This window comes from Myotis myotis, unplaced genomic scaffold (genome assembly GCF_014108235.1).
Source record: "Myotis myotis isolate mMyoMyo1 unplaced genomic scaffold, mMyoMyo1.p scaffold_m19_p_6, whole genome shotgun sequence".
NCBI lineage: Eukaryota > Metazoa > Chordata > Mammalia > Chiroptera > Vespertilionidae > Myotis > Myotis myotis.
The window spans coordinates 60,831,276-60,845,292 of record NW_023416368.1 but is presented as its reverse complement, the minus strand read 5'-3'; positions in this window follow the sequence as shown (position 1 = coordinate 60,845,292).

Below are 14,017 nucleotides of genomic sequence, written 5' to 3'. Positions count from 1 at the left end.
TGTTAGTGTTAATATAAACTGGTATAGCCATTATGGAAAACAGTACGGAGGTTCCTCAAAAAATAAAAAATACCATATGATCCAGCAATCCCACTTCTCCGTATACATCCAAAGGAAATGAAATCAGTATCTTTAAGCGATAGCTGCAGTCCCATGTTTATTGCCGCATTATTTACAATAGCCAAGACAAAGAAGCAACCTACGTGCCCATTGATGGATTAAACAATTATAAAATGTAATTTTCTATGCACACACACAAAGGGATTTTTATTCAGCCATAAAAAGGAAATCCTGACATTTGCACAATATGAATGGACATTGACAGCATTGTGCTAAGTGAAATAAGTCAGACAAAGAAAAATACTATATGACCTCTTTATATGTGGAATCTAAAAACATTGAACTCATAGAAACAGAGCAGAATTGTGGTTTCCAGGAGCTAGAGGGTGGGGAAAATGGGGAGATATTGGCCAGAAGGTATAAACTTCCAGTTATAAAATGAATAATTTCTGGGGATCTATTGTACAGCATGGTGACTACAGGTAACAACACTATTTATTACATCATTGAATGTTGCTAAAAGACTAGATCTTAAATGTTCACTGCACACATACACACAAAGGTAATTATGTGAGGTGATGGATGTGTTAACTAACCTTATTCTGTTAACTATTTCTCAATAAACATGTGTTTCAAATAATCACAACATACACCTTACATTTACAAGTTATCTATCAATTATATCTCAATAGATTGGGGGGGAAATAAAGTAAAAAAACTCTTCCATTAATGACAACCATAAAATGATAAAAAAAAAAATCTTAAGCACCTAAAAGGGACAGAATCAAGTACAATATATGCAAACACTTGGAAAGGTTGGTTATCATAGCCATAGTTAAATCGTGACTACTTTTCTAAGATCAGTGAGTGGCATAGTAGGACCAAGAATGTTTACCTCTTCAGACACTAAAGGTGAGATCTAAATCACAGGCATGAGGTGACATGAAGGATTTCATCCTCCATATGCCTTTCTGCTATTGGAATTTGTGTTTACTTTCCAGCTAACTAAACCCCTTTCCCAATAATCTCGTGTTAAGAGTTAGCAAGAGGATTGAGTAGATCAGACCAGCCCCATATTTCAGACATTACCCACAGTGCCAAAAGAAGAGATATAGACCAGCAAATGCAATGATGCTGGATCTAATAGCCCAAGGAACTTGTGGAGTGTATTAACATGACAGTTTCATTGTTATAAGGTCATTTAGAAAAACTGATGCTCTGGGTCTCTGCCATTTGTTTTCTCCACAAAATAAAGCCCTCGGCAGAGAATTGTGGATTGGAGGATAGACCAGATTCATAGTTCCTTGTAGAAATTCTTACCCTTCCATACAGTGGAATCAAGTATTTATTTTCAGTCAGCAATTATAATTGACTAGTGGCCTGGTGCACGAAATTCATGCACAGGGTGGGGGTGTCCCTCAGCCCGGCCTGAACCCTCTCCAATATGGGACCCCTCGGACATCCCTCTCGCAATCTGGGACCATTGGCTCCTAACTGCTCACCTACCTGCTGCCTGATCACCCCTAACCACTCTGCTTGCCGGCCTGCTCACCCCCAACTGCCCCCACTGCTGGCCTGCTTGCCTCCAACTGCCTCCCCTGCTCACCCCCAACTGCCCCCCCTGCTAGCCTGCTTTCCCCCAACTGCCCCTCCCCCTGCTGGCCTGCTCACCCCCAACTGCTCCCCACTACCAGCCTGCTTACCTCCAACTGGTACCCACTGCTGGCTTGATCACCCCCAACTGCCTTCCCCTCCTGGCCTGATTGCCCCTAACCGCCTCTGTCTCAGCCCCGCCACCATGGCTTTGTCCGGAAGGATGTCCAGAAGGTCTTCCAGAAGGTCTCCTGACCTAATTAGCATATTACCCTTTTATTAGTATAGATTATCTTATTTTCATCATCCATCTTTTATATAGATAACTCAAGAAAATAATATTCTGATATTTTGTAAAAAGCCAGCATTTACAAAAATTTTAAAAATTCATTGTTTGATATCATTTTTTTCATTCATTCTGCCCCAATACCATGACCTTTATACAATGGAATTTCATATCCCTTATAAAATATTTGAGCTATTGGGAACACTGTAATATCACTTTGGGGCTTTTGCCCTACAGAATCTAGCCCTCCTTCTTATGACCATAATTTGCTAAAGTTTATTTGAAGACCTACTAATGCCCCTCGTTAGGCCATGAGGATTGCACAGGACTGCCCACCTTTTCAACTTAGTTATAGAAGTGGACATATGACTCGGGCTTAGACAAGCAAAGCATAACATTTCCTGAGGCACAATGATTAGCTTAAGAATGACCACATGACAAAATCAGATTCAATAGAATTAGTTCTGGGATGTGAGTAGATCTTCTGGGGAAAAGGCCAGTTTTCTTTTTCTTTCTTTTTTTTAAAAAATATATTTTATTGATTTTTTTACAGAGAGGAAGGGGGAGAGATAGAGAGTCAGAAACATCGATGAGAGAGAAACATCGATCAGCCACCTCCTGCACATCCCCCACCGGGGATATGCCCGCAACCCAGGTACATGCCCTTGACTGGAATCGAACCTGGGACCTTTCAGTCTGCAGGCCGACGCTCTATCCACTGAGCCAAACCGGTTTCGGCCAGTTTTCATTTGTGCTTCTCCTCAAACATGAAAACCTGATATTGATGGCAGCCAGGTTGCCACACATACAGAGAAATATGGACTGCATGGCATCACCAGAGCCTTTGGATCAAGTGGTCCCTCATGCTATTCTACGACTTTTTAGTTACATAGCCAATATTTTATTGCTGCTCTTTCTAAAGCCAATTTAAGTGCTTTCTGTCTCTTGTAATGAAAAGAATCCTGACTGATACTATATAATTTAATCTGAAGAGAGACAAATAAAGAAACTTTGGAGGGCCAAAAAAATTTAATATGTTCTGTTGCTGTAAAATATTAATAATGCAGCCTTAGGGAGAAGAAGGTGACATTTCTTTGAGAGTAAAAGATAGATGGATGGATAGAGAGATAGTCAACCCTTAAAGATTTGAGGCTATAAAACAACTTAATAATTTATTTTGGAGTCCTAAAGGATTCAAATCCAAGAAATCCAGATTCAGACTGCGCACCAGAAAGAACAAAGAAAGGCAGGGTTTATAAAGGCAAAAACCATATATGTTAATTCCTTCGTGCAAATGAAGGATTGCTGGCTAGGTTAACAGAGATTCGTTAGTTCCAATATGCAAATGAGAGGGGCAAAATTTACAAGGAGGAGGTATAGTCTATGTGTCCATACAGCAGTTGTTGTTTCGAGATGTTTATGGCTCCACTATAAGCTGAGTTTAGTAACAGGTATATCAACTTAATAGAAGTTCTGGGAACTGAGGCACAAAATGTGCACAGGCCCCACTTCCTTTATATCTTAAGTGACTCTCTTAACAATGCTTACTTCATTTTATTTTTTCCGTTATAGATGATAGATAGATAGATAGATAGATAGATAGATAGACAGATAGTCACAGTTGTACTAATTATTCACTGGCTGTCTGCTTGGATTGTCCTTAGTTCCACTACGACTAAGCCTCAGTTTCCTCACATGTGAAATAATATGACAAAAATAGAACCTACTTCATAAGTTTTCATGAGTTTAAATAACATGGTGCTTGTAAAACTCTATAAAAAGGGGGTGTATGCTAAACATTAGCTGCCAGGTATTTTTTATAGATGTCATTAAGCTGAAAATACATTTATTTTCACTGGAACTAAAAGAAAATAGAAAATTAAGTCATAAGTAGGCAAATTTCACTTAGACTTCTGGTCTTATACCATTCTGATTGGACAAAGAGCCAATTCTTCCTAGATATATCTATGCTTTTTAAAAAATTTAAATATAATACAGTTATTTGAATTTGTTACTACCTTCACAGGATGGATTACTTTTAGCACTTGGTCAAATTAAAATGACTAGAAATGTTTGAAGAACTCCGGACAGTTCTGATATTCTCTGTGATTTAATTTGTTTGGTGCATTAAATAGCCAACCTCTATCTGAAGCAAGATTAAATTTCTTTCTTTAAAGAGTAGAAATACAGCAATGACAAGCATGTTTGCCAGTTTAACTGGAGCTAGTATTTTGGGACAAACAAATGGGATATGGTTTAGAATGTGAGTCTTCTTGCTGTTTGTCTTGGCAAGTTTTAAAACCACACTTACCAGCCCCTATTAAAAAACAAACACAAAACACTGGTATATCAGCCAATATTCACCATAGCTCACCCTATATAAAACTCACTCAGATCTAAGAGAAGCCTATTGATACTTATAAAAAGATATAGACAAACTACTATTTTGTCATTTTAAACATGAATAATCTATTCTTAAAATTCTGAGATTTTAACAAATTCAATGAAATTATTCCTTTTTAAAAAATGTATTTTTGAGAAACCAAGATGGCGGCATAGGTTAATGCCGGAGATCGCTGCCTCAAACAACCACTTCAGAGATATAACTAAAGGACAGAACGGACATCACCCAGAACCACGGGAAGGCTGGCTGAGTGGAAATTCTACAACTAGGAGGACAGAGAATATCATACCCAGACTCAGAGGAGGCACAGTGCTGAAGTGAAATACTAAGGTGCGGAGTGCGCGCGAGGAGCGGGCTGGCGGCGGAGGGCGCGGTTGTTGTTTTCAATCGGGAGGGAGTCGCAGACTCTGAGCTCCAGATCCGGGCGAGTCTCTGGGGACCGAGACTCAAACGGGAGAAACGGGACTGTCTGGCTTCGGTCGGAACTCGAAGGCAGCTTTCTCCCCGAGGTTTGCAGCCATTGCTGGGGCTCTGAGAGGCAGAGCCCCTGGGGAAGGAACTGAGAGTCGCCATAACTGCTTGTTCCGCCCGCCCTGTAGATCCCCGGGGACCCGCCCCGCCCAAGCCCTGCGCAGCTGCCATTTGCCGGATAGCCTCAGGCAAAGGCTAGATTAGCACCGCCCTAGAGATCCAGCACAGAAGCCCTCCCACTACAGACACAGCAGACTCTCATAGCCAGTTAGCCTGGAGGTCAAATCACCCCAGTATTGCCGACATCAATCAAGGCTTAAAGGCAACAAGACTGCGGACAAAGACCACTAGGGGGTGCACCAAGAAAGCATAAAAAATGCGGAGACAAAGAAACAGGACAAAACTGTCAATGGAGGATATTGAGTTCAGAACCACACTTTTAAGGTCTGTCTAGAAGACCTTAAGAACTGTCTAGAAGCTGCCGATAAACTTAGTAAGGCCCTCGAAAAGACTGGTGAGACCGCCGATAAATGTAGTGAGATCCTCAAGAAATCCAATGAGACCCTCGATGTTGTGATAAAGAACCAACTAGAAATTAAGCATACACTGACTGAAATAAAGAATATTATACAGACACCCAACAGCAGACCAGAGGAGCGCAAGAATCAAGTCAAAGATTTGAAATGCGAAGAAGCAAAAAACACCCAACTGGAAAAGCAAAATGAAAAAAGAATCCGAAAATATGAAGATAGTGTAAGGATCCTCTGGGACAGCTTCAAGCGCACCAACATCAGAATTATAGGGGTGCCAGAGGATGAGAGAGAGCAAGATATTGAAAACCTATTTAAAGAAATAATGACAGAAAACTTCCCCCACCTGGTGAAAGAAATAGACCTACAGGTCCAGGAAGCGCAGAGAACCCCAAACAAAAGGAATCCAAAGAGGACCACACCAAGACACATCATAATTAAAATGCCAAGAGCAAAAGACAAAGAGAGAATCTTAAAAGCAGCAAGAGAAAGAAACCCAGTTACCTACAAGGGAATACCCATACGACTGTCAGCTGATTTCTCAACAGAAACTTTGCAGGCCAGAAGGGAATGGCAAGAAATATTCAAAGTGATGAATACCAAGAACCTACAACCAAGATTACTTTATCCAGCAAAGCTATCATTCAGAACGGAAGGTCAGATAAAGAGCTTCACAGATAAGGAAAAGCTAAAGGAGTTCATCACCACCAAACCAGTATTATATGAAATGCTGAAAGGTATCCTTTGAGAAGAGGAAGAAGAAAAAAAAAGGTAAAGATACAAATTATGAACAACAAATATGCATCTATCAACAAGTGAATCTAAGAATCAAGTGAATAAATAATCTGGTGATCATAATAGAATCAGGGACATAGAAAGGGAATGGACTGACTATTCCTGGGGGGGAAAGGGGTGTGGGAGATGTGGGAAGAGACTGGACAAAAATCGTGCACCTATGGAAGAGGACAGTGGGTGGGGAGTGAGGGCGGAGGGTGGGGCGGGAGCTGGGAGGAGGGGAGTTATGGGGGGGAAAAAAAGAGGAACAAATGTAATAATCTGAACAATAAAGATTTAATTAAAAAAATGTATTTTTATTGATTTCAGAGAGGAAGGGAGAGATAGAAATATCAATGATGAGAGAGAATCATTGATTGGCTGCCTCCTGCATGCCCCCAACTAGGGATCGAGCCCACAACCCGGGCATGTGTCCTGACTGGGAATCGAATTGTGACCTCCTGGTTCATAGGTTGACGCTCAATCACTGAACCATGCTGGCTGGACTGAAATTATTTTTTAATGCAAAAGTATTCTCAACTCCCATCAGGTCGATTTCCACTTTAAGACAATTGGTAACTGAGAGAACATTTACATCCAGATGATACAAAAGACAAATTCCCACTTGACACATTAGCACGAGGCTTAATGTTTTGGTAGCTGCAGTAGTCACAAGAATTATATGAACTATAATAGAAATAAAAACTAAATTAGGATCTGAGAAATGCAGAGATATTTCACTTAAACGAAAGAAAATAAAAGGTTTTTGTTGTACTTCCTTCATTCTTGCTGCACCTATAATTTGCCTCTCTCCCTGTTGCCAGTTCTGTCCGGGAGCAAGCTGAAAATCTTAGATACATAGCTTTATGAAGAAATCTGATCACTCCCATGAGAGGGTTCTGCTTGCTTTGTATTCTCCCTGGTCCAATTCATTTTTAATCCTTATTTCCCCAGGAAACTGAAAATAGGAGTTTCTTCCTTTCATCCTCAACTACAATCTCACGGTGAGTGCTGCCAATATTTTTGCAATGAAGATTCTTAACAAAGATGAATTAACTCAAACTCTGCTCTCCTTGATTTTTTCCCTCTCATTATCTGCTACTTTGCTAAGCCTAGAATCTTCTTGACCATTGATCTGAAAGAGAGTGCATGATTCACAAAGTGCTGTGTATGTGCCTTTAAATACACATAATGAGACTTAGTTTCTGGAGCAGCAAGTGACAGAGGTAGCAGCATGAACACTCCCGGGTTCACCCGGTCAGCTCAATACATAGTCACTGAAGCAATAATTTAAAGTTTGTGCATTTTCCTGTACATCAGACATGGCGGGCAAAGTGGAGTTTCCATTCTGTTATTAAGCAAAAGGGGGCAAGGTATAGTGAACTGTAAAATGTAAATGTAGAAAAGGGAAAATAAGGATTCTTTCAGTGCCAATATTCTCTGGGCAGACTACCACCCACGGGAAAGACTTCTTTAGTTTTTAAATTAGACTTTCAATTCATTGTTACAAATGTTATAATAATGAATATCGTTAAGTATTATAAGGTTTATTTGTACTAAACATAAATGAATAACCACTTTGTAAAAATAAAAAAATAATGACTTCTTAATTGAAGTATAGTTGACATATTAGTTTCAGCTATGCAACACAAATGATTAGATATTTGTATATATTGCAAAATGATCATCAGTAAGTGTAGTTAACATCTGTTACCATATTTTGTTACAAAAATATTTTTGTGATGAGAAATTTAAGGTTTACTCTTAGCAACTTTCAAATATGCAATACAGTATTATTAACTATAGTCACCATGTTGTACATTAAAATCCCAAGACTTATGTATTTTATAATTGGAGGTTTGTACCTTTTGACGGCCATCACCCATTTTGCCCAATCCCTAGCCCCTGTCTTGGCAACCAAAAAGCTATTTTCTTTATCTATGAGCTTGATTTTTATGTTTGTTTTTTCAATTCCATTTATGTGAGATCATACTGTATTTATCTTTCTCTGACTTATTTCACTTAGATAATACTCTCAAGATCCATCCATATTGTCCCAAATGGCAAGGTTTTCTTCTATTTATGGCTAAATAATCTTATATTGTATATGTAACTAGAGGCCTGGTGCACGAATTCGTGCATGGGTGAGGTCCCTCAGGGTGGTCTGTGGAGATTGGGCCCCAGCTTGCGCCCTCAGCCTCACAGCCCCAAAGCCCTGCCTGGCACTCCTTTCCCCACATCCTTGCTTCACAATGACATTACATATCTGTGCTATACTTCTGCCTTTTGGAACATTTTACGTGTATTATTCCCAGGAGCACACCTGACCTTCATTCCACTCTCTTTGAGGAATGACAAGGTCTCTCACTAGGAGGGTTCTGGGTAAAAAAATAAACCACTCAGAAATCTTGGGCCTGACCTAACAGATTTTGGGTTTGCATTGGCATGAGGCATAGAAAGTTGAAGTTTTATACAAAAATTGGCCCCAGACTAATGATCTACTAGAAGCAAACTCTAATCCTCTCTGGAGGAATTTCCTTTTGTTATGAGAGATTATCACAGGAAAAAAATCCTCACTAAAGATCAGAATTTTACAAAACAAACAGATAAGTGAACATCATCAAATAAACACTGTTATAAAAAAAATCTTTGTGATAATGAAACATAGTCTGAATGAATATAAACATGTCTAAAAATAGAAGAAAGTAAATATAATCTTAAGAATAGAATCAGACTTCAATAGAACTTCAAAACAAAAAAAATTAATATTTGATGGAATGATCTATCAGCAAATTAAATATTTCACAAGAGGGAACTAATGAACTGGAAAACAAATCTGAAAAAATATTACCCAGAATGCTCTATGTAGAAATCAAGAGATAGAACATGGCATAAAAGGCCAACATAAAACTAATAGGAGTTTCAAAAAAATAGAACAGAGGAACATTAAATCAGTGGCATTGGCACAGGAACAAACAGACTAAAGGAACAGAATAAGAAGTGTTGAAATACACCCATTTATGGACACATCATTAGAAAGCAGTGGGGAAAGGCCAGTCTTTTCAATAAATTATATGCTGAGTAAATTGGAAATCTTTATGAGAAAAATAGAACAACTGTCAATTGTGTACCTTACATCATACACAAAAAAGCAATTCCAGTGGCTTATGTAATATCATAGGAGTAACAATAAGTCAACTAAAAGATAACATGGGAGAGAATCTTCAAAAACTTGAGGGTAAACAAATATTTTAAAACAGAGTGCATATGGGCACACACGCACGCACACGCGCACACACACACACACACACACACACACACACACTACTAACTACAAAAGGAAAAATTGATACATTGGACTACACTATAATTAGGAATGTCTTTTCATCAAAACATACTATTGAGAGAATAAAGAAACCAACCCAGAGACTAGAACATACTTGTAATATACTTAACTGACAAATAACTCATCCAGAATGCCTAAAGAACTCTTACCAATCACTAAGAAAAAGGTAGAAAAACTAAGAGAAAAAGGTGTAAAAGACCCGAATCCCCACTTCAAAAAGGGAAAAATATAAGAAGGTCAATAAATAATATAAAAAAGTTTTCATTAGTGTTCATAATAATCAGCAATTAAGAAAATGCAAATCAAAATCACAATAAGGCCCCATAACACATGTTTCAGAATAGATAACATTAAAAATTATGGTAACACCAAATTTGGTCTAAACGTGGAGCAAGTTACATACTGTGGTTGGGAGTATAAACTAGCAAAATCACTTTGGAAAGCTGACAGTCTACTACACATATGCATATTCCACTGCTTTATGCATGGAATACACCTAAAAGATAGGGTGCATATGTGCATCCAAAGACATAAACAACAATGTTCATAGTAGTATTATTTGTAGTTGTACAAAACTGGAAACAACCTGATTTTTCACCAATATTGGAGCAGATAAATAAATGGTGACATGTTTATACAAAGGGAGATCATACATCAGTGAAAAGGAACAAATTATGTGAAATAATATTGATAAATCTTACAAAAAAATATATTGAGGGAAAAGAAGCCAGAATATATTTATATATAAAGTTTAAAAAAAAAAGCAATACATGGTGACAGCAATGAGGAGTGTTATTGTCTCTGGGGAGGAGGTAAGAGTAGTGACTGAGAAAGGACCCTTGGGCAAGGTTCTGGGGTGCAGACAATATTCTATTTTCTTTATTTGGGTATTGGTTCCATAAATGTATTTACTTTGTGATAATTCTTCAAATTATACATGTATTGTTTGACACCTTTCTGTATTTATATCTTGCCTCAATAAGATTTATTTAAAATAAAATATAATTAGTTGTAATTATGATTTTATATTTGAGAATTAGCTCTATGAAGACCTTCCTTCTAAAAGAAGTGTTTTCAGCTGCTCTTTGAGATTGCATCAGCATGGAGTACAAAACTGGGAATCGGGGTACCTAAGTGCTAGTTCCACTCCAACATAACCAGTCCTCTCACTAGAACAAGCCATGCAAGGTGCCTTGTCTTCACGTGCCCTTTGGAAACAAAAAGGTATTTAAACTAATCTTGAACATTACTCCCAACCCTAAAGGTCTCATCTTCCCAACAATTCTCCTAATCAGGTGAATACCGATTGCTGAGCCATATGAGGCATACTCTTTCCTTCTTACCTAGTTACAGTAAAATCCAGATTACAGAGGGAGAAAGGTCAGTGTTAAGAAGAGCATACTATCTGGTATAGTAACAAATAACTCATTTTCAAAAGCACATAATATTAGACACATAAAGTACCAAGATGAATTTATGTTCCTTCTCATTTGACCTTTTAAAATAAAAAAAAATATTAGTTATAGAACTCCTCTCCTCCCCTCCCCATGCCATTTATGTACAAGACGTTCCTGACCTTTGTAAACGCAAGGCATGGAACTCGGAATGTGACTTTAAAATCAATTAATAAGGACTATAAAGATATTTACTCATGTAGTTAAATTTTTTTTTTCTGTGAAAACTTTATGAAGCAGCCAGATAAACAATCTAATAAATGATAAAGGTCACATTGACTATAGAACAGACTCCCTTTCTAACTCTTCTACATAATCATTGCAGTCTGGCTGTCCTCTGATAAGAGAGTTAATTATCTTATAGTTTTTAAAAGCAAACTAAGAACTAAATTAAATGCTCAAGATGAAAAAAAAGTGTCGTTTTTGTTGTTGCTGTTCTCATCCAATTTCTTTATGACGTGAACGTGACAATTTGGTGATAGGAAAGAACTGTCCCTCCTTGTTCCCCTCTGAAGTCCATGGCCCCTGCTGGGGTGCTCCTCTGAGTTCTAACTCCCGCTGTAGCCTCACGCAGTAGGAGGGGAGAGCTAATTAATTTCACTGCTGTCATAAATGTTCACAATGGGATTATTGTCTGACACCGCAATGCCTGAGGCTAGGTCATTTTTCCTCCTACATACAGGGACTTGCCCTTTCAAATCTATGAACCAGTTTCTTGAGACCAAGGAAAGCATGTGAAATGAATTTTACACTTTGCCAACTTACCTCACTCATTTCCATTTCAGCCTAACTCCTTTAAAAATATTAAAACGAGATATTCAAAGGTCAGACTCTCAGCAAAGGTCTGGCTTACCTCTCTCTCCTACTGCAGGACACACAGCGTATTCAGAAGACCCTAAATTTAGGAAACTACAGCTCTATTGTTCTTTGATCTTCATACAAATTCCTCATTAATTTTCTGTTTCTCCCTTTTCTTCCTAATCCCATTTTTTTTTGCCTCATCAGCATGCCCCATCATAAATGTTTTCAGTCTAAATATTACAAAAAGGAGCCTAGCCAGAAAAGACTTCTATCACAGTTACTCCAATTTTTCCTTACTAGAGTCATTACAACATTCAGAGGGCAACTGTGCAATTTCAGCCAATATTTAATATTACAGTATGAAAACAGAAATGAACAATGTTAAGATGACAGGCAATGAGTGTCTGGCTAGAACAGTGATGGTGAACCTATGACACGCGTGTCAGAGGTGACACGCGAACTCATTTTTTTGGTTGATTTTTCTTTGTTAAATGGCATTTAAGTATATAAAATAAATATCAAAAATATAAGTCATTGTTTTACTATGGTTGCAAATATCAAAAAATTTCTATATGTGTCACGGCACCAGAGTTAAGTTAGGGTTTTTCAAAATGCTGACACGCCGAGCTCAAAAGGTTCACAATCACTGGGTTAGAAGTTTCACATGGCTCCTTTCTATCCTGTGTCTATGGGGAAAAACAGACTCATTCAAAGACACTGAATTTAAAAGAAACATTTAATATGTAGGTGTTTTAGAAGCTTTATCAAAGTTCATATTGTTTAACAATAGAAAAGCAATCTGGTCATGAGTTTAATGCTGCTTTGAAACAATAACTTATCTATACACAATTCAACTGACTTCATCAATCTCTTAATTCTCATGCTAAGGAAAAGTTAAAGCAGACTTGCTTGAAATCCACAGACATCCATAGCTTCACGGCCAAATCTGTGAGCAGAAAGTGTTAACAATATATAACAGTGAGATAACTATAGATGTGTAACTGGTTGTAACAAACTGAAGTTTGATGTTTTGAAAAACAAGTCCAGTTTTTGTCAAGATTATATATTCGACAAGGACTGTGACATTTGTAGAAAAAGAAACTTTCAGAAAAAAAAAGGAAAACTATTGGTCAAACCTTATACAGAACAGATCATTCAATAATATAAACTAATGCTTCCTTTATTCCAGCTGGAAAAATGAGTGGTCGGATCTTCCTAAGTCCTTGAAGTCATTCAGTATATCAGCTCCTAGGATATCAGAGTATCTGATAGGCTCCTACCAAATTTGAAGTTGCTGTGAGATGCCGAGCCCTAACAGACAGACGTGGAATGAGAGTAAGTAAATGAATCAGCATACAGACCAGGTTGAGTCTGAAAGCTATATGGAAAGATATGTGCCCACCAGTCAAAGATCAAGGCCACTCAGCATGCTTGATGGCCTGCGTGGTTGATGGATATCACTGTAATCATGAGTACCAGTCAACCATTTCAAGAAAAAAATTGAGTTTTAGTAGCCGATCACCACTGTGTGAATAACAGTCCGAAATCAAATAGTGAGCATAATTCAGTCATTAAGATACCCACAGCCAACCCAATGGACTTTCTTTCATTCCTGAAGGTGTGCTTTATGTTGCATAGGTACTGCCTGAGTTTGAGTTTCATCTTCTTTTATTTCTATTTCCCATCCTCTGATGGAGGCACTAATGAGCTGTAAAAATAGCCAAGAGGCAGACAAAATAAGGATGAGGAAATAAAAGGACAAGGTTAATCTACAAACTAAGAAATTACTCCCACAAAAATCAAGATTTGGTTAGTGATGCTATGAAATGATAATATTATCTCCAAAAATAGTGTTCGTGGTTTTTTTTTTTATTGCTGTTGTTTTGCTTGTTTTTTACATATTAGGGAATATATATAATTTTTTAAGGCCTTTACCACAGAAAACCATCATGTTTTGTGTAACTTTGATTTTGATTTCTCTTACAAAAGAAACTGTCCATAGAAAAATGCTGAATCTAGCTTGGCTAAGAGATCTTTTATTGGTGGGCTATATTTTCTAAGGGATCTGAATAACCTAAGGATTAAGATGTGAAAGAATTTGTGTAATAGCCTAGAGACAAAAAGATTGCAGAGAGCTTAATTAAATGTCAACTAAACAGTTAGAAAGCTGGATAGGAAAGGAGCAAGAAGACTGAAAAAGGAATTCCATTTTTTTAAGATTGTATTCTATACTTAGATAATGTTGGGCACTGTCACATATGTTATCTAGTTTAATCCTCCACACAAGGCAGCTGTTAT